The following is a 21948-nucleotide window of genomic DNA, read 5'->3' as shown; positions in this document are numbered from 1 at the left end:
CTAGAGTGTGATAACGGGTTTAGGCTAAAAATGCAGACACACCCAGAAATGGAGTGGAATGAGGAGGATGTGTCCGGTTTTATCCACAAGATGATGGTAGCGAGGGAGGTCGGGGATCCTTTCAAAAAGGGAAAGGGAGGCCTTTTTAAAGACCAAAACAATTCATCGCATGGAAGGAAGCACACTCCAGCGGGCCACCAGCATTATGTTGAAAATTCGAGGCCAACAAGTGTACATACGGGGCAGCATGTAAGTTCCAGCACATATGTTCAACATGTGGGGGGGGGACCCAGCTGCAGGATGCAGGTGCAAAGATGACCCAAAAAAGGAGAAAAGGGAGAAAAAGAAGCAGTGAACCCAGCACAGGGGACAGTGAGGGGATGGCAGGTCAGGGAGGTGTCACGCTAGCATGATCCCCCATTGACACGGAAAAACTACGCATGCTAGCCAACAGGTACCACAATAAAACAGACGCAGCGATACTGGTCCACGACTTTGAAAAAGGTTTTCTCTTCCCATTCACATGCCCCCTCCCCCCTGGCTGTGGGAGAAACCTAAAATGAGCAATGCAGCACCCAGGGGTGGTGACAAAAAAGATTGAGAAAGAGAAGCGGTTAGGCAGGATTGAAGGCCCCCTCCCAGCCACAAGAAGCTGGGATATGGTTATTGGTAGTCCCAAAAAAGGACCAGGGCCAATTCCAGTTGATCCACCACTTATCATTCCCAGACGGCATGTCAGTAAAGGATGGAAATAATTCAGAGGTTTGCTAAGTGAGCTACTCCACAATTGACGATGCAATAGACTGGCCGAGGGACTCTCATGGCAAAGGCAGACATCAAGTTGGCGTTCCGCTTACTCCCTGTATACCCCAATAGCTTCCACCTGCTAGGCTTCCAGTGGGAAGGGAAGTATTATTATGATAAAGCAATGCCAATGGGGTGTTCAGTATCATGCGCATACTTTGAGATATTCAGCACTTTCATCGAATGGGCACTGCACGACAGGTACCCGGCGGTGGGAACCTCCATTATCTAGACGATTTTCTGTTCACTGCCCCAGCAGCATCCCCAGAGTGCAGAGATACCTTGAGGGCATTCATAGGCCTAGCGGGTGAACTAGGGATCCCCCTGTCAAAAGAAAAGACAGAGGGGCCAACAACAAAAATCAAGTTCCTAGGGATCGAGCTAGACTCAGTCGCTGGGACATCCAGGCTACCCCCGAGAAGGTGGAGGATTTCAGGCAAGACATCAGGGGCCTCTGTGGGCACGAGAAAGTGAGACTGAGGGACCTCAAGCAGCTCATAGGGAAGTTAAACTTCGCAACCAGGGTCATCCCAGCAGTTAAGGTTTTCGCCAGGCGATTGACACGACTGACGTGCGGCCTCACCGAGAAGCACCACCACGTCAGGCTCGGGGCTGAGGTCAAGAGGGACCTGTTGATGTGGGACAACTTCCTGACAGACTTTACCGGATTGCTGATCTGGGGGGAAGGTTGGGTGACTAGCAAACAAATCGAGCTATACACTGACGCATCAGGGAGCATGGGGTTTGGTGCGATCTTGAATGGCAAGTGGTGCGCAGGGCAGTGGCCCACCAGTTGGTGTAGGCAAGGCATAACGGGCAACATTACCTTTTTGGAGTTATTCACGATCATAGTGTGTTGGACTTGGCCCTTCTGGCAGGTTCACCTCTGAACTATTTGCCTTTTAATGTTACATCAGTATAATGATTTCTGGTCTTTGCGCACTTTAGCACTGTGGCGCAGTGTAAAGTGCGTGCGCTCTCTGAGTGCGTGTGTGAGATTGGCCTGCCCTCCCATAGGAATGCATGGGGAATCTGTGTGTCCAAGGTAATTCCTGATGCGTGGGGAGTGCAAGGTCGAGTTTGGTATGTGCGAACTCGTGAGCTTGAATGCTGCGCGATGATGTGTGCGGCGTTCATGTGTCTAGTGTGGAAGTCCCACTTCTAGAAGTTGGCCTGTCTGTGCAGTGACTGTCTGGCTTGTGATTGGCTGGATCTGGCTGGTGTGCCTGGCTCCAGAAGTCAGGATGGGTCCGCCCCGGTGGTGAATGGGGAGATCTGCATGTTGATGGCAGGAAGGGGCTGCACCTGGGACCTGATTAGGGCTGGGCTTACCCTACACAATGCTGGCTCCGCCCCCTGTGGTGCGACTGATGTACCTAGCCTGACCTGTGAATAGGGAGAGGGGCTGAGCAAAACAAAGTGCTCCAGAACCAGCTGCGTCTGGTTTTCCCCCACCCTGCACCCTAGATACAAAGGGATTTGGTGTATAAAAAGAGGCTGTGACCTCATGTTAAATGTTCTGGTTTCCTGACTTGAATCTACCAGCCCCTGGATGCCCTGGATGCTGGAGGATTTCTTTGAGACCCTCCTGCCCTGCCCTTTATGCCTGGAAAGACTTCTGGGACCTTTTGACTGTATTTTCCTTGCCCCCAGGACTTATGCGCTGTCTTTTACTTTAAGGCTGGGTGCCAGTACCCTTTAGAGCCTGGAGCGCTTCTTCGCCATTTTGACCGTTTATTTCGACACTTCAATTGGCAGAAGCCTACCCTTCATTGTGCCCAGTGCACAGGTGCCCACCCTGCGTCTTCGAATTATTTTATAAATTCCTACGGGTGCCCACCCCGCTCCTTAGTGGGTGCCCACCCCGCTTCTACGTTTGTTTTTATGCCCGAGGGTGCCTACCCCTCGTTCTGCCCCCGAAAATCACCTCCGCGGCCCTCGTGCCGCAAACAGGAAGTCAGGCACCGTAGTGCCTGATGATGGCCGGGACGAAGTCCCGGTCCCGAGATGGGGGACCAGGTGAAGACTGGGCGAAGCGGGCGCATGGTGAAGCAGGGGCTCCCATGAGGAGAGAGAGCCCCGCCAAGCGCTACAGCTGCCCGAGAAAGAGAAAGCCTTCCTCCGCCGAGAGCCGGTAAGTTAAGACGGTGGGGCGGGGGGAAGGCCACGCGAGTACCAGGGCCCGCAGTGGCGGGCCACCCCGACGGCGGCTTCTCTTTAGAGCTGCCTGGTTATTGCGAGGGGGGAGGCAGTATTCGAGCAGCCCCGTTTGGCAGCGGGCCGCTCCACCGTTTTGCTCATTAGTCTTAGAGCCGCAAAGGCTCCAACGATGGCCCATATTTGTTTTAAAAGCCCCTGTGAGGGGCTGGGGGGCCATGTTTATTTGAGAGGCCCCAGAGGGGGCCTGTGCTGAGCCCCGTGGCTCCTACCTGTTGGGGCACCCATGTTTTGAGAGCCAGATGGCTTCCAGGGGTCCGTTATGCCAGAGCCTAGAAGGGCTCCCCAAGATGCCCATTGGTGACCAGAGCCTAGAGGGCTCCCTAAAGTGTGCATATGTTTCTTCCAGAGCCAGATGGCTCCAATGTTTTGGTGCAGTCTTTGCTCCAGAGGGTCAGTGAGGGCCCATGTCGCAGTTTTGTTTCCCAGCTGCCCAGCAAGTAGTGGGCAGCTGCACCGTTTAGGTTTTCCTTCCTAGGGACATGTACTTTGGACTCAAGAGTGAGTCGCACTCCTTCATCCCTACTTTGGCCTTCTCCAGCTGTGCAGCACTTAGTGCCAGCTGCAGCGTTTAGGCCTGTTCTTGTCCTAAGCTGCCCAGCAGGTAGTGGGCAGCTGCTACGTTTAGGTTTTGGCGCAGTGGCGCAACCTGGACCCTAATGTGATTTATGTGCTATGCTGATTTATGTGCTGATGCTTTTGGGTGTTAGGAAATGTACTGTGTGTACTATGTTTTGCGCACCCTGTGTTCTGATACCTCGAGATATGATTTCTGCATAGGAGGTTGTTTTACCTGTTTCAGGGTTGTGTTAGGAAGATTATACTTCCCTGTGTGATGTATGCCCCTAGTGTAAGGTTTTACTTAGGTGGTGAGGGTCTAATATAGTTAGACTGATGGGATACTGTGTATGATGGAATTCATGGCGCAGACGGTGGCAAAGTACAGTGATTTACCAGCGGTTATTGGTTGTGTTCTACCATGATTATTTGGTGCTACAATTGTTCTATGTCCTAAGCGCTATACCTACAAGTATTTTATGTTCTAAAAGTGCTAATTCTACCAAGAGCTTATTCCTGACAGTGGTCCGCGTGGCCCTGTCCTGTGTACATAATCCCTTGTAAATATTGCCCGTGCCAGTTGGCACAATGTACATCCTGTGATTCTGATTCTGATGTGTTTTTATAATACAAAGGCTATTTTTTTATAACCTTGTGTGGAGTTCCTTTTGTGGGAGGCCTGGGATGTTGTTGCTGGTGGGTGCGTGTGCAAATGCTTTACACATTGCCTCTGAGATAAGCCTGACTGCTCGTGCCAAGCTACCAAGAGTGTGAGCAGGGGTTATCTTGGTGGGTGACTTCCTTGCCCTGACGTAGAATGGTGGTTTCTGCCTGGCTTTGGCGCAAGCCTTAGCCAAGCGAAATTCCCCATTTCTAACATAGTGGCATTGACAATCTGGAAGAAGGAATTGCAAAACATGAAATTGATGCTATGGTCAGATAACAAAGGCTCAGTGCAGGCCATTAACAAGGGGTCGGCCAGGTGCCCAGACACACTGCGACTAATGCGCCGTCTGGTTACGTTGCAGCTGGAGGGCAACATAGACCTACGAGCAAGGCACGTCCGAGGGGTGGAGAACTAAATAGCAGACGCCGTATCCAGGGCCAAGATGAACAAGTTCAGCGAACTGGCACTCGTGGCAGAGCTGAGTATGACCCCCTTCCCGAAACAGCTGTGGGACCTGGCAGGGTAGACCTATCGGAGCTGGTTCTTCATGCACTCGCCTCGGCAGCAGCAAGGAGATATGAAAAATACGTAGCAACTGTGATGAGGGTGGGGGGCATCCAATCGCTAAACAACGAGGGAGACACGCGCAGGGCAGCAGAACTGTTCATTGGTTGGCCATTTGAAGGCAAGAAGTCCAGGTCGTTTGCACAGGCCCACCTGGCCGCCGTGGCACACCACGCAAAGTTAGAAACAGGGCAAAACCCAATTGCATCCCACTACATCAGAGGAGCAATGAAAGGGTGGAGATGGAAGGAGGGCAAGAAGGTTGAAACCAGGCGCCCGATTAATTTCAAGAGGCTGGGGCACTGTTGAGGGCTTTGAATGGCATAACAACAGATGACTTTGAGTTCTTACTATTTAAGGCGGCATTCACCACTGCCTTCTTCAGGGTATTCCACCTCAGCAAGTTAGTAGCCCCAGCTAGGGAGGGCCAGGCAGAACATTGCTTACAGGTGAGCGACATAACACCCAGGGCAAGAGGAGTGGAGATTGTGTTACAATGGTCAAAAACAGACCAAGCTGACAAAGGGACTGTATTGAGGCTACAATGCATTGATGACCAGAGGTGCTGCACAGTATGTTGTCTGCTCGCCTTCATGGCCGTGCGACCAGCTGGCAGGAGCCCCCTCTTCAAACACAGACACGTAACTCAACTGAGCAAGTTTCAATTTACAGCAGTCATGCGCCTTGCGCTAAGCAGGACCGGCCTCCCCTGAGAGGTTTCGGGTCCCATTTATTCCGGATAGGTGCTTCCACAACTGCAGCACAGCACGGGATGAGCAAGGAAGGAATACAGGCAGTGGGGAGATGGCGGTCACGGGTGTACAGAACATACGTGAGGCCACAACTGCTATGACCAGGGAGGCGAAGCAGTGGAGTAGGGAGCCACCCCCCTTCACGGGGCAAACAAGGGAGTGACTGGTCGAATCCATTACTTTGACAGGGAGAATACCTCAAAGGACACAAAAAAGTTTAAATAGGGTCGGAGGCCAAAATTTAAAGACTAACTGGAATATGTAGCCCCAAACTAACATGTAAATACAACATATATACCAGTGTCTAAGAAGTAGAGAAAGAAGGGAAATACTCAACAAAGCCCATGATTCATAAAGATAACATAATCAATCAATCAATCAATGCATTTATATAGCGCACTACTCACCCGGAGGGTCTCAAGGCACTGGGGGGGGGTCCGCTACTGCTCGAACAGCCAGGTCTTGAGCTGCTTCCTGAAGGCGAGGTGGTCCTGGGTCAGGCGGAGGTGGGTAGGAAGGGAGTTCCAAGTCTTGGCGGCCAGGTAGGAGAAGGACCTTCCTCCTGTGGTGGCTCTTCGGATGCGGGGGACGGCGGCGAGGGCGTGGCTGGTCGATCGAAGCTGGCATTTGGGAGCGTAGAAGTTGAGGCGGCTGTTGAGGTATCCTGGTCCTTGGTTGTGTAGGGCTTTGTGTGCGTGGGTGAGGAGCCGGAAGGTGATTCTCTTGTTGACCGGGAGCCAGTGCAGGTCTCTCAGGTGTCCGGAGATGTGGCTACGGCGGGGGATGTCCAGGATGAGTCGTGCTGAGGTGTTCTGGATCCGCTGGAGTCTCTTCTGGAGTTTGGCGGTGGTTCCGGCGTAGAGGGAGTTGCCATAGTCCAGACGGCTGGTGACGAGGGCCTGGGTGACCGTCTTCCTGGTCTCGGTGGGGATCCATCGGAATATCTTACGTAGCATGCGCAGGATGTTGAAGCACGACAAGGAGACGGCGTTGACTTGTCTGGTCATGGAGAGGGAGGAGTCCAGGATGAAGCCCAGGTTGCGTGCGTGGTCTGTTGGTTTGGGTGCGCTGCCCAGGGCGGGGGGCCACCAGGAGTCATCCCAGGCGGAGGGTGAGGATCCCAGGATGAGGACTTCCGTCTTGTCCGAGTTCAGTTTCAGGCGGCTGTTCGACATCCATGTGGCTACGTCTGTCATCCCTTCGTGCAGGTTGGCTCTGGCGGTGGCGGGGTCGTTAGTGAGGGAGAGGATCAGCTGGGTGTCGTCGGCGTAGGAGATGATGTTCAGGTTGTGCTGGCGTGCGATGGCTGCGAGGGGGCTCATGTATATGCTGAAGAGTGTTGGGCTGAGCGAGGAGCCTTGAGGAACGCCGCAGATGACTTCGGTGGCCTCCGATCTGAACGGGGGGAGGCGGACTCTCTGTGTCCTTCCGGCGAGGAAGGAGGTGATCCACTCCAGTGCCTTCTCCTGGATTCCGACGTTGCTGAGGCGCTGTACTAGGGTACGGTGGCAGACAGTGTCGAAGGCCGCGGAGAGGTCCAGGAGGATGAGGGCCGCTGTTTCTCCGTTGTCAAGCAGGGCTCGGATGTCATCGGTAGCTGCGATCAGGGCGGTCTCGGTGCTGTGGTTGGCCCGGAAGCCAGACTGCGAGAGGTCGAGGGAGCCGTTCGTCTTGAGGAAGGCGGCCAGTTGCTTGTTGACGGTCTTCTCGATGACTTTTGCCGGAAACGGGAGCAGCGAGATGGGGCGGTAGTTCTTGAGGTCGGTTGGGTCTGCTGATGGTTTCTTGAGTAGAGTGCTGAGTTTGGCGTGCTTCCAGCTCTCCGGGAAGGTGGCGATGTCGAAGGAGGTGTTGATGATGTCCCGCAGGTGGGGTGCGATGACAGCGTCGGCCTTGTTGAAGACGTGGTGAGGGCAGGGGTCTGTCGGAGATCCGGAGTGGATGGAGTTCATCGTGCGGATGGTGTCTTCGGTGCTGATCGGGGTCCAGGCGCGGAGGGTGGTGGTGGGGGGCGGTGGTTCGGTCGTGGCGTGCGTCGGTTGAGTGCTGAAGCTGTTGTGTATGTCCTCGATCTTGTTGTGGAAGTAGGAGGCGAGGGAGTTGCAGAGGTCTTGCGAAGGGGTGATGTCGTTGTTACCGGCGTTGGGGTTGGAGAGCTCTTTCACAATGTTGAAGAGTTCCTTGCTGTTGTGTGCGTTGTTGTCCAGTCGTTCCTTGAATGCGGTTTTCTTGGTGGCGTGGATCAGCTGGTGGTGTTTTCGGGTGGCGAGCTTGAGGGCAGTCATGTTGTCCGGTGTTGGGTCTCTGCGCCAGGTTTTCTCAAGTGCTCTGCAGTTCTTCTTGGAGCTCTTGAGTTCGTCATTAAACCATGGGGCTTTTTTGCTGCCGGGTCTGCTCGGCGGGGTCTTCAGCGGGGCGAGGTCGTCTGCGCAGTCGCTGATCCATTTCGTGAGGTTGGTGGCTGCTTGGCTGGGGTTGGTTGTGCTGGTGGGAGGGTTCTTGCTCAGGGAAGTAGCGAGCTGGTCTGTAGTGATCTTGGTCCAGCTTCTGCGGGGAGCCTGTTGCTGGTGATGGTGGAGCGTGGTCCTTCTGAAGCTGAAGTGGACGCAGCTGTGGTCGTCCAGTGGAGTCCCGTGGCGTGGCTGAAGGTGATGTCCTTGCTGGAAGAGAAGATCGGGTCGAGTGTGTGTCCGGCGTAGTGGGTGGGGGTGGTCACCAGTTGCTTGAGTCCGAGGTTGGCGAGGTTGTCCAGCAGGGTGGTGGTGTTGCGGTCGTTGTTGTTCTCCAGGTGGAAGTTGAGGTCCCCGAGGAGGATGTAGTCGGCGGAGGGGAGGGCGTGTGGGCTGATGAAGTCGGCGATGTCCTCTCTGAATTGTGTGCGTGGTCCCGGGGGTCTGTAGATGAGGGTGCCTCTGAGGGTGGTCTTGGGGTTGGCGTGGATCTGGAAGTGCAGGTGTTCGGCGGGTGCGAGGGTGTCGTCGGTGTTGGTCGTGATGCGGATGGTGTTCCTGTGGATGATGGCGATGCCTCCTCCTGTCTGGTTGACGCGGTCTCTCCGGATGATCTTGTAGCCTTCTGGGATGGTGATGGCGATGTCGGGCGCTGAGGAGGCGTTCATCCAGGTTTCCGTGACGAAGGCGACGTCTGGGTCTGTGGTGTCGAGCAGGTTCCATAGCTCGACGGCGTGTCTGTGGACGGAGCGGGTGTTGAGCAGGATGCACTTCAGGTGGGTGCTGCTGGTGTTCGGCTTGGTGGGTGCTGGTGTGGCGTGGGTCCGGTTGCAGGTGAACTTGCAGGAGTGGCAGCTGAAGGGTCCGTGGGTGCGTCTTGGTGTGGCTCGGTAGCAGCCCGGTGTTCGGCCGGTGTTGAGTGCGTTGAGCTCGGTGGCGTCGTAGGTCCGTCGGGACGGCTTCCGGCAGTGGGGACCAGGGGTCCTGGCACTGGGCGCGGTCCAGGCGCGGTCCAGGCGCGGACGGGCGCAGACGGGCTTACCTTTGGCGCGCCTTCGGCGCTCATTCGGTGCTCCCGCTGCGCGCGTCCGCTGCGCGGTCGCTTTGGGGGCGTCATAAGAAGGGAGCCGGCAGGGAGGGTCAGCTGGGAGGCGGGGAGCGCGTGGGCCGATCGGCAAGCGGGGGGCGGGGTCGCGGCAGGAACAGCGAGAAAAAACGGCGGGCTTGGTGGGCGGCCCTGCGGCGGCTGGGGCGCCGGATCGGCGTCTGGCAGGCAGCAGGTAGAGGTAGGCAGGCAGAGCAGGCGGGGAGCGTGGGGGCAACCAGGCCGTGGAGGGCGCAGTGGTCGCTCCTGAATCGTGGTCTGGGTCCCCTTAAGAAGGGAGCCGGCAGGGAGGGTCAGCTGGGAGTTTATATATATGGATTCCCATCACTCACCATGCCTGGTGATTAGCTTCATCATTTGGGTATCCTTTTGTAAAAAACTGACATTCTTGCTTCATAGATATCAGAGCTCTAGGATGTCAAAAGGTATGGTTACCAAGATTAGCAGAATGTAAATAATGGAGTGTATGGGACAAATATGACAGTGCAGTGCAAACGTGAAGTGAAAAAATAAAATTGATGCGTAGACAAACTGTGAATTTTATTAATGTCTATCACGATCAAAAGTTAAAAACAATGTAAAGGACCAGTTTTAACAAATAGCCGTCCTAGACAGGGGTGGTCAACATGTTTCAGCACTCAACGGTAAAGATAAACCATGTGCTTTCATCAGGACCTCTATAAACAATAAAGCTACTGCTGCAAGTGTAAACTAAACCAAAGTTTTTTCAAACAAGAAAAGGATATAATGTGAGTATAATATCTCACAATCCAGAATTCCTTGTGGACTTCATAGCATGGCCACCGGTATCACCGCGACGGCCGAAATACAATCCGGTAATTTTGAATTATAGCGGAAGGACTAATCCCTGTCTGATAATAAAATTTGATAACAATGGGACATATAAACTAAATGTATAATATAACATGCGAGTAAATATAAACACAATACTTCGCATTGTACGAATAGTGGTATTCACCCCAGTTGTTAAAATAAATCAACAGACTATACTGGTAATAGCAGTATAAAAAAGGATCTATAAATAACGATAATGCAAAACACAGTTCTGTCAAGAATAAAATCATAGGAAATGCGGGTAACTAGAATAATATGTGGAATAAAGAAGCGAAGTTACGTAATATATGAATAACAACGTAAATTAATCTTTCCATACACCGACAGGCCTACTCAAGAAGACCTAACAAAGAGTCAAAAAGAAGATAAAAAAATCAATATCGATCGGGTGTGACGATAGAAAGAAAGTAATCAGGTATATTAATACTAATGGGGATAGGCTATAACGATGACTAATAACAATGATTATAGCTTGAATAGAGAAAAAATTATATAAAAAATCCACCAATGAGGCTAATAGTATCCAGTATCAACTCTCTGACAGAGCCCCTTAGTCAATATGCAGATCATTTTCTTCAAAACATGGTGAAGGAGCAAAAATCATATATAAAGGATACAACTGCAATAATTAAAAAGATAGAGAATATAACTTTCTGTCCTGACACACAATGCCTCGTGACATTAGATATCGAGGCATTGTGTACCAATATCCCTCAGAACAACACCATTGAGATGATAAAAAGACTACTTTCACATGACGAGGAAGATCTATCCACACATGCTGCATTCATTGTAGAATGTGTCAGCTTGGTGCTGAAAAATAATATTTTTCTATTTAACAACGAGTTTGTTAAACAAATCAAAGGGACCAGCATGGGGGCCACCTGTGCCCCCAGCCTGGCATGTCTATATGTAGCGGCATTTGAAGAAACACACATCTATAACGAGATGGCACCATTCTATGAAAACATCTCTGAATGGTCACGTTATATTGATGACGTTTTCTTCATATGGACGGGCACACATGGGCTGTTGGCAGACTTCATCGAATGGCTGAACCTTGGAGATGTTAATCTCAAGTTCACCTCTAACTTTAGCCAAAAAGAATGTGAATTCCTGGACATCTTGATTTAAAATGTGGATGGGATTTTGAATGTTGAACTATTTACAAAGAGCACCGACAGAAATACAATGCTCCATTACAGGAGTAACCATCCAGCAAGCCAGAGGGACAACATTCCCTATGGCCAGTTCCTTAGACTTAAGCGCAACTGTTCCAATATTAGTGACTACAATAAACATGCAGATGTTCTGACCCAAAAATTTATCGATCGCGGATACCCCAAAAGATTATAAAACGAGCATATAAAAGAGCCAAATATTTTAACAGAGACAGTTTCTTTGAAGAAAAAATAATAAAAACAGAAGAAAAAAAAACCATTATATTTGTCACAAACTTCACCAGTGTAAGCAATAAAATCAAGAACATTATAAACAGAAACTGGCACTTGGTAAAAAACAAAGAAAGAAGAGTACTCCCTAAACCAATGTTTGCGTTTAGAAGAAATCGTACGATAAGAAACTGCCTTGTCAACACCTATAGAGAAACAAAAATGAACAAACAGGCCTTTCTACCTAATACTAATCTACCAACGGGTACCTTTGCATGCTGCAATTGTAAAAACTGCTCCAGCATACTGAAGGGACCCCGAATTGAGGTCAATAATGTAAAACATAATGTGAGGAACTTCATCAACTGCCACACCAAAAATGTAGTCTACCTAATCATATGCCCATGCCAACTAGGCTATATAGGGGAAAGGGCCAGAGAAATCAAAATTAGGATCACAGAACATAAATCAGCCATAAGAACGCAAAAGAATAATGCCCCTCTTGTTGATCATTGGACACAACATAAACACACTGTTGATGAATTAAAATGGTGTGGCATTGAAGTTATGACAACCAGCATCAGAGGGGGCAGTGAATCTATTAAAAGCAAAAAACGCGAACAGTACTATATGTGTCTGTTCAATACTGTGAAAAGAGGTTTAAACAGCAGAGAAGATTGGGAAAAAGTTATACAATAAAGTGTCTGTCACCCATAGATTCTAACATTGTGTAAATAATTAATGGACAAAGAGACTTACTGGCTGAAATTTCTGAATTATAGTATACTGATGATTGGGAGTTGCTTAATGCAAACATCCATAGACCTCTCCCTGACTCACTACTATGAGGATGTATCACTGCGAGACAACATGGACAGTATTTCATTTTTGTAAATTAATAGCCCAACTAGTCCCACATTTTTTAATAATATTGTTTATTGTAACTACACTTCATAGCAGGGCCACCGGTATCACCGCGACGGCCGAAATACAATCCGGTAATTTTGAATTATAGCGGAAGGACTAATCCCTGTCTGATAATAACATTCGATAACAATGGGAGATATAAACTAAATGTATAATATAACATGCGAGTAAATATGAACACAATACTTCGCATTGTACAAACAGTGGTATTCACCCCAGTTGTTAAAATAAATCAACAGACTATACTGGTAATAGCAGTATAAAAAAGGATCTATAAATAACGATGATGCAAAACACAGTTCTGTCAAGAATAAAATCATAGTACGGGTACAACTATATTTAGTATTGTCTAAGTGACTAACTTAAGATGGCCGCCACGTATTCATAACTTTTGGCGCTCTTTCGACACAAACGTCACTGCCAAACGAATGAAGGGTAATAAACTAAAATATGTAGTTTTCGTGCGAGGGTTTTGTACCGATATATATGGAGATTTAAAGCTCATACAAAACTTGATCTAAATTCAGACAATCTGAGAATCATTATACGATAACGCTAAATACCTTAGAGCAAGGTAACACCCTTCCATAATTGACCCCGGATATAAATATCGGGGACTTTGAACTTGCACCAAATAGAGGAAGCCGGGACTTTGGATGCATGCAGGGAGGCCAGAATTTTTCAAAAAGGTAAGCTAAGAAGGCGGGAACCCTTAGAATAATAGGCAAGGGTATTATTATTAAACCCAGAGTGCTCCTTCAGCACGACAAGGCACTATACAAACATTGTGAGCACGAACGAATAACTCTGTTGGCTCGCCTTGCTAAACCATAGTCTATAATTGTTAATGTACACTACAAGCCTCACATTAAAGTTAAGCACGGTATTTATTGGGGCACAGATTTAATAATAGATAATCAGTACGATATAGGTAACAAAGAACAGTAAAAATATTCGGGTTGGAAATGCAGGTAGCTAGAATAATATGTGGAATAAAGAAGCGAAGTTACGTAATATATGAATAACAACGTAAATTAATCTTTCCATACACCGACTGGCCTACTCAAGAAGACCTAACAAGGAGTCAAAAAGAAGACAAAAAAATCAATATCGATCGTGTGTGACGATAGAAAGAAAGCAATCAGGTATATTAATACTAATGAGGATAGGCTATAACGATGACTAATAACAATGATTATAGCTTGAATAGAGAAAAAATTATTTCATTTTTTGATTAATCCTTACAGACAATCAGGCTGACATTTATCAAATCTTTTGAGGCGTCCCGATGGTTGGAGGCATCTATTCGCGACTGTTAAGCAGACCCCATCAGGCTGCTTGAAAGCACAGCGCTTTTTAGGCAAGTTGATCGCTCCTTTTGAGGAATAAGGTTTAACAAATCAATCACTACTAGACAAAAAGTGAAATGGAACAAACATCCCTAATTTTGTCTTCGGTTGGTCTTTTCAGATTATATCCAGTGCAATTTTTTTTAAAGAATTAGTTACGGTGGCTACATCCAAAGTCCCCATTAAGTGAAAAGATTTCAATTGGTATGTATAAACGCACTATCCTATGAGGTATAGAACTAAGGAGAGTTATATATATAAAAAATGCTTAAGTATCCTCTGCATTACTTATAGATATCCAGTGCAAGGGATTCCGCCATCAGAAAGGAGTTCTGCATAGAAACACTGTATAATATTCATGAATACAGTGAGGTAGGATATTATCCAATTACTATTGTATTAGGACCGAGACCCAAATTTAAAATCTCCTAAAATAGAAATGGACCCCCAAACTACATCCCTAAGGGTCCCCACCAGTCATAGCGCTACTCGTAAAGAGGAACTATATTCAGGTCAGTGAGTTAATAATGTTAGATTTACATGGAGATATTGAAATGTTTTTTTTCTGTATAAAGTAAATAAGGGAGATTGGATGTACAATAAATTAAATGTGATAGATGATAGATGCACTATGGTTGTTAGGTGTCAGCAACACGTATATTGAGAAATAATACATGTATTCTCTACTGTCTAGAAAACTGTCCTGAAGAAGGTGAACTAGCGATCAAATATCACCGAAACGCTGCGTCGACTTCTGTTTTCTGTAATGAATTGTATTTTAATTGCTCATGATTTTTATGTTTTTTAATAATAAATTGTTTTTAAATATGTATGTACAAATAAATGACTTGTAAATTTTGATACATCAAACTTTTGAATACGTGTGTATTATTCTAGTGTTGGCTGACACAATGAAGTAGAGTTTTTTTAGTTGTTATATTGTGGTTGAATATACATGTCTGTTGCCAAACTGTACTCACATAACTGTATGTGAAATCTTGGGACAATTTTTGTTGCTTAGCTCTGACCCAGTCCCTATCACAAGTAGTAGGGTACCTCCCTTCTTTTTCAAATCAAAAAAAGATCAAATTATGCAACATTGTTTGTATAATGAAGTGACAAAGAAAGTCATTTTATACTGTGAGGTTTCAGAGTCTGTGTTATTATTATGATGATATTTTTACATTTTAACACTAGGGTACAAAACGGACCCAAGTTCTGTGGCAAATACTAAGATGACATGAAATAGAAATTCGTACAAGTTCAGCAGATCATAATTAAATTGTTATTCATCAATAAGCATGCATTTTGTTTTGCATGGTAATACATGCATTCTCTTTTAGTAACAACAGTGTTGGCTGGTGACATTTGAAAGTGGTGGGGTGTAAAAGTTGGGTATGATTTTTATATAGTGAGCAATGTGAGCAAGCTTAATGGACAAAGATGGGGTTCAGGTTGGGTCTTCCTCCCAAGAAAAAAATGGAAAAAGATTGGCAAATGGTGCATTTTAAAGCAAAACAAATAGGAAGGCTTATAAAGCACATGGGAATGTATAGTCTTGAAAAATTAAGCACATTAAAAACTGCCACATATCTTACTGCATTACTATGTTCAGCAGTTACTATATTGTGCAAATTGTACAGAGCGACAACTTCAGCCCTTTAAAGTGTGTGCCTGTCTAGTGTCTTGCACTGCATGCAGCATCAACCTTATAAAAAGATGCTCTAACTAGGCTCCGGAAGCACTCACAGCTGCAATCAATCTTATGAACATATGTGCAGACAGGTCTTTAAGTAGGATGAAAAAAGTTGGGAATCACTAAAAGGGAAGATGCCAAATACATTTCTGTGATTCCCATAGTGTGCTACCTCACCAGTATTTTGGTTTCTCTCTGATATATAATTACATCCAGATAAATTACAGAACTGGCATACAAATAAAACTTGTTAGTACAATTGGCTTTGTCGATGGATGTTAGATGTTTAATATAAATGAGTAACAACAATGATTTGTTATAAATACTTTACATTGGAAATTATTCAATTCTGAAATTGTGAGTCTATCAATTAATTAGTATTGAGGCCTGTGGAAGAGGTTTTGTCCTTCAGTTATGTGCGCTTTATGTTAGATATGTATACTCTTTTTCTCTGCATATTTTTTCCATCCGCACCTCTTCAACCCCCTTTCTTTCCTCTTTGGCACCTTCTTTTCACTCTTCCCCAAATGCATTTCCTGAAATCTGGCTCACTTCACCACTTCCAAACACACGCTGCACTCACGCACAATTAAGTAATCTATTTCTTGTCACTTTTGCCTCGTAAATATTTTGACATATGCCTACCACTTCACACACATTTCCATAGAATTTCAATTGCAACTGGATTACATGACCATTGTTCTGTGTGCTCTGCAGAGAGGCCAACCCACTGACAGGCACTTTGCTTTGGCTTCACCCTCAGCATCAGAGCTCTTAATCAAAGCCCCTCATAAACATCTGGCACGGTTTAAAGTATGCATGCAAAAAAATACAGAAACACAACATGATAAAATACCTAACTCTCAGGGAAAGCAAGTTTAAGTAACATGAAATTAGAGAGTAGCTAAATTGCTGACTGATTTGCCTTAACATTTTTAACATTTAATAATGTGAATCAATCCATGTTTTTTGCATTAATGTTAAGGAGATAGGGTCGGTTTTATCACCATACAGCGATAACGGTCTTTACTATAAGAACATATTTCTTCCTTTGCACTTGGCTCTAATATTTGGATCAACTTCCCAAGGGAACCAAACCCCTGCTTGTCTTTTGGATTCAATTTTGCTGGGCAACAAATAAAGCAGCGTTCCTTCTAACGTGGCCAGTGGCATGCAGCCAGGGCCTGGGGTGTCACAGTGGGGGTGGTTAGCATGACCACAGGTGTCAGCACAATATACTTAACAAAAGATTAGCATTATAACTCTTGGCACTACTAAGGTCATTGCACCAAAATACAATTGCTTGAATCCAGTCCTATATGTGACAAAAGGGAAAGAGTGGGATTGATGACTGTGAATGATGGATGGCTGCCCTCATGTAGAGATGCAGAATCTGACGCTCACAACTATGACTCTGAAAGTATCACTCGCCTACAGTGTATACTACCATGGGCTTTAGAAATTTAACTCCTGCATTGTGCGTCACAGCTCAGAAAGTTGATTTACTGTCTGGCTTCAGTCTCCTGCTTCAGAGCAAGGTGGGGCAGGCTCCCTGGGACATACAGCCCAGATTTAAATACTTCAATGTGCTTAAAGATACAATTGTATCTTCCAATAAAATGATCTATTTATTATTTGTGCAGGAATGTGTAGGAATTTCAGTGGGTCACAATCCCAGAACCCTTATGGAGAATCCGCCTGCCTAACAGTGTCAGGTGCACAGAGCCAACACGATGCCTTTGTTGCCTGCACACTGGATTCACAAAGGAGTGTAACGTTAGTATGGCAACCGATTGGTGGGAAAGTGTAGGAAAATTTAATAAAGTCTATTACTTTTTTCAAAATAAAAATATTATAATGCATAATGTAATTGATTGGCATTCCTTTTCATTACAACTACTTTAAGGTATGCATAGAGGAGAGGAATATGCTAATAAATGGGTTTCTGAATGGCAGGGAAAAATGCCCCTTAAATATGTATGCCTCTATTAGAGATTATAGAAACTTCTTTGGACACTGCTGGAACTGGGAATCCCCTACCCCAACATTCCAATATTCTAAGTGAAAGACTTTAATTAAGTATTAGATGAGATATGGACAGGCACCCCCAAAACAGCATACAAATGATGGAATGAGGACTGCGTTGGCCAAGATCATGAGCAGGGTAGGCTGTCTGAACCTTTGGTGGGTCCTCCATCCAATAAAAAGTGAATACTCCAGCCTTTTGACCACACGTAACACATACAGCAGACTGCACACTGCAGTGAATACAGGCCTCACATGTGCTATCTTCAAAGATCCAGCGGGTCTTATACCTGAATAGATGTTTCTCACATCCCCCTCTCTTTTGGTTGAATACATAAAAAGACAGGTTAACATTTGAGTCTCTACATGAAGGCTGAAAATAGAAGCCCATAGAGGCACAGGTTCTTGACTGACATGTGTACCAAAATTAAAATGTACTTGGAGCATACCTGGGGAACAGCAGTCAACAGGTATAGTAAGTAAAAGTCTATGCAAGTGGTCCTAGGACAAAGAGTACATGAATAAAATATGTGGTGCCAAATGTCAGCAAAATCCTCTTGAGACCCAGGAGCAATGGGTGACTCAGATGTAAAGACAAACAACTGTAGACCTGCAGGCTATAAACAGACTCCTGTAAGAAATTAGAGAACAGGAAAAGGTTTGGGATAATTTTACTCTCAACGTATTCTGGAAAAGGCTCCACAGAGAGGCTGATACATGAAAAGAAAGAACAGCCCAGCTCCTTATAAATGGGTCTAAATTGAATAGACAAGGCTATGGCTCCAACTAAAGCAGTATACATGACTTATTGAATGAGCATCAGGTAAAACTCTACAAACAGAATCTGACTTTGCGATTCCCATAGGGGACTTCCTCAATAGGCTCTACCTTCCCAAACTTACAGAAGCCCGGTGACGGAGACGAGAGAATTGGTAGAAGCAATTTGGGAAAAGCTGGAGGAAAACCACTGCGGGGATAACCTTTGCCCAACTTCTACCACACGGTTATGGTGCAGCTGGCAGAAAAACTACTAGAGATATATAATTAAGCTAAGTGATCTGGAGTACTCCTAAACACAATGAGAGAGGAAAGGCTGACAGATAACAGCTGGTTCCCGCTATATATAGGCCCTTATCAATAGAGAGATATGGAAGAATGAAGTTTAGCCCTAGTGTTGGACTTGGCCCTTTCTGAAGGGTCATCACCAGACCTTTTACCTTCACTTCCCCATTTTTGCTGAATCCATTTTTGTTGGCCCTAGAACTCTGTGCAGTTTACCACTGCTAACCAGTGCTAAAGTGCTTATGCTCTCTCCTCCAAACATGGTAGAGTGGGCATAGACACAATCAGCATATTTATAAATCCCTAGTATAGTGGCCCTTCATGTGCCTAGGGCCTGTAAATTAAATGCTACTAGTGGGTCTGCAGCACCGATTGTGCCAGCCGCTTATGTAGCATTTTGAATATATCTCAGGGTTGTCATTGCAGCCGGTATGTGCAGTTTTAAACTGCCAATTCAGCCTGGCAAAAAATAAACCTTTTGCCAGGCCCAAACTTTCCTTTTTAATTTAAATAAGTGACCCCTAGGGTAGGGCCTGGACAGCTGAGAGGGAAGGGTACCGGTGTATTTAAAAAGTGGGACATGTCCTTTACCTAATGCAAGTCCTACCTCTCCCATAAGATAACATTGGAGTTACCTTAATACATATTATATGCTGTAACTTCTAATTGGGATCTGGGAGACAGTTCAGTTTGGTGTCTAAAGAATTATAACTAAAACCCTCATTTAATGGTAAAGTCAGATTTGTATTCACAGTTCTGAAAATGCCACTTTAAGAAAGTTGGCATTTTCTTGTCCTATTATGACAACAAAGCAAACGTGCTGCAGTATAGCTCTCAAATATGGGAACCAGAGAGCCTCATTAATGAGCCTTTTTACTCAATTTAGGATGATTTTCGTTCTAATAACTGGAAAGGGCATGTTTCAGCCCAATAAGGGCCTGCAGATGGGTCCAGGGCTTTCTTTAGGAATAGGATCCTGTCCCTTTTTGAATCCCTGTCACAAGCATCAGCATCCAGTCAGTGCACAAGCAAGCATTTATACTGTACCAGTTCCTGATGGGTGGTCAAGGTCAATGAAAGGATACTAAAAAGACAAAAGACATATATAAACATTTGTATTTGATAAAACAGTAAATTGTGCAAATCCAATTAATTGGGACGTCATATTTAAAAACACTGGCAAGACTGACCAGTGATTGCTAGTATCGAAGGACTCAGCCAAGCCACTCATGGGGCAGCATAACTACCTTTTAGATAAGTGTGTGTGTGTGTGTGTGTGTGTGTATGGTCTCACTCATACAACATGCATATAACGCAATGTGAAAATGTACGTGTTTCACACACATGCCCACATTCACAATCTAACTCTTACCGTAATTTTGGCACAGATAAACCTCATGGAAGACTGGGATGAGATGAGCCTTGTAGTCACACACTTTTGGAAAAAGACAAAATTGTTGCACAATCCATGCAGTTTAATACCTGCAGGGGTCCTTTATACAGTACTGCAAGCAAACAAGTATGCACACCCAATCTGTCTTACTTCATCAAAGGTCATTCCCTGCCATCAGCACTTATTCATACTTCTCTGTCTTCCCAGACTGATGGCAGGGATAGACCTTTGATGAAGTATGACAGATTGGGTGTGCATACTTGTTTGCTTGCAGTACTTGGGGAAGGACCCCAGCATCAATCAATCAATCAAAAAATGTATATAGCGCGCTACTCACCCGGAGGGTCTCAAGGCGCTTGGGTGAGGGGGGGTCTGCTACTGCTCGAACAGCCAGGTTTTGAGTTGCTTCCTGAAGGAGAGGTGGTCTTGGGTCTGGCGGAGGTGGATGGGGAGGGAATTCCATGTCTTGGCTGCCAGGTAGGAGAAGGATCTTCCTCCCATGGTGGCTCTTCGGATGCGTGGAACGGCGGCGAGGGCGTGGTTGGTCGAACAAAGTTGGTGGGTGGGAGTGTAGAAGATCAGGCGGTTGTTGAGGAACCTGGGGCCCAGGTCGTGCAGAGCCTTGTGTGCGTGGGTGAGGAGACGGAACTTGATTCTCTTGTTGATGGGGAGCCAGTGCAGGTCTCTCATGTGTCCGGAGATGCGGCTGCGGCGGGGGATGTCCAGGATGAGTCGTGCGGAGGCGTTCTGGATGTGTTGGAGTCTCTTCTGTAGTTTGGCTGTGGTTCCGGTGTAGAGGGTGTTTCCGTAGTCCAGTCGACTGGTGACGAGTGCCTGTGTGACCGTCTTCCGTCTTCCTGGTTTCGGTGGGGATCCAACGGAAGATCTTCCGGAGCATGCGTAGGATGTTGAAGCACGAGGCCGAGACGGCGTTGACTTGTCTGGTCATCGAGAGGGAGGAGTCCAGGATGAAGCCCAGGTTACGTGCGTGGTCCGTTGGTTTGGGTGCGCTGCCCAGGGCAGGGGGCCACCAGGAGTCGCCCCAGGTGGAGGAAGATGGTCCCAGGATGAGGACTTCCGTCTTGTCTGAGTTGAGTTTCAAGCGGCTGTTCTTCATCCACTCGGCTACTTCTTTCATCCCTTCGTGTAGGTTGGTTCTGGCGGTGGCTGGGTCGTTGGTGAGGGAGAGGATCAGCTGAGTGTCGTCGGCGTAGGAGATGATGTTGAGGTTGTGTTGGCGTGCGATGGCCGCGAGGGGGCTCATGTAGATGTTGAAGAGGGTGGGGCTGGGTGATGATCTTTGTGGTACGCCGCAGATGACTTCGGTGGCCTGGGATCTGAACGGGGGGAGGCGGACTGTCTGGGTTCTTCAGATCATGCAGGATAGAAGATTGAGCAGTGAACCAGACAGGGATTTCTTCAGTCCCTTCTCCTATTCGCCTTTATGATGTATCCTCCAGTGATAAGAATCAGAGTTGTACTCCAGGAGTGGGGTTTCAAGGTAGGTACTACCTCCCCCACAGTATCAATCTATGCTGATGGCACACTCCTATAACTTAGGCAGCCTCAGATGCCTGTTCCACTCCATCTTCAGGAGCCAGACAGGGTTTACTCGGTTTCTTGATTACAGACCAACTGGGTTAAGACCACTTTATTTCCCTCAGGGAATATGATGGAAGTAGAGGCACAGTGTCATCTAGACCTAGTGTTGCACTGGGACGCAGACAAAATTAGATAACTGGGTTTACATGTGGAACATCCTGCTATAAAACAATATACATTGAACAACATCCAAGAACTCAGCAGGTATGACAGCAATTGCTGCACGAATGACAGAGACATTTCTCCAGTTAAATACTGGAGAAACTGAGATCGCACTCTTTGGTGACACCCCTTTGCTATGGCTGCCAGGGTGGTGGCCACGCGAGTTAGGTGCTCCCCCCTGCCCCTAAGATAGTGGTTAAGAATCTGAGCATCCGTCTAGACCCAAATCTTATGATGAAAGATCAGGTGGCTGCCACAGTAGATTCCTGCTTTCATATGTCAAGCCTGTGTGCAGAATCTTCTCTTTTCTTCCTCTCTGTGGGTGAAAAACATATTCAGGCATTCGTGATAAGCCGCCTAGATTACTGT

Source organism: Lissotriton helveticus, chromosome 4_1, assembly GCF_964261635.1.
Source record: "Lissotriton helveticus chromosome 4_1, aLisHel1.1, whole genome shotgun sequence".
NCBI classification, from domain to species: domain Eukaryota; kingdom Metazoa; phylum Chordata; class Amphibia; order Caudata; family Salamandridae; genus Lissotriton; species Lissotriton helveticus.
This window is presented reverse-complemented; position numbering follows the sequence as displayed.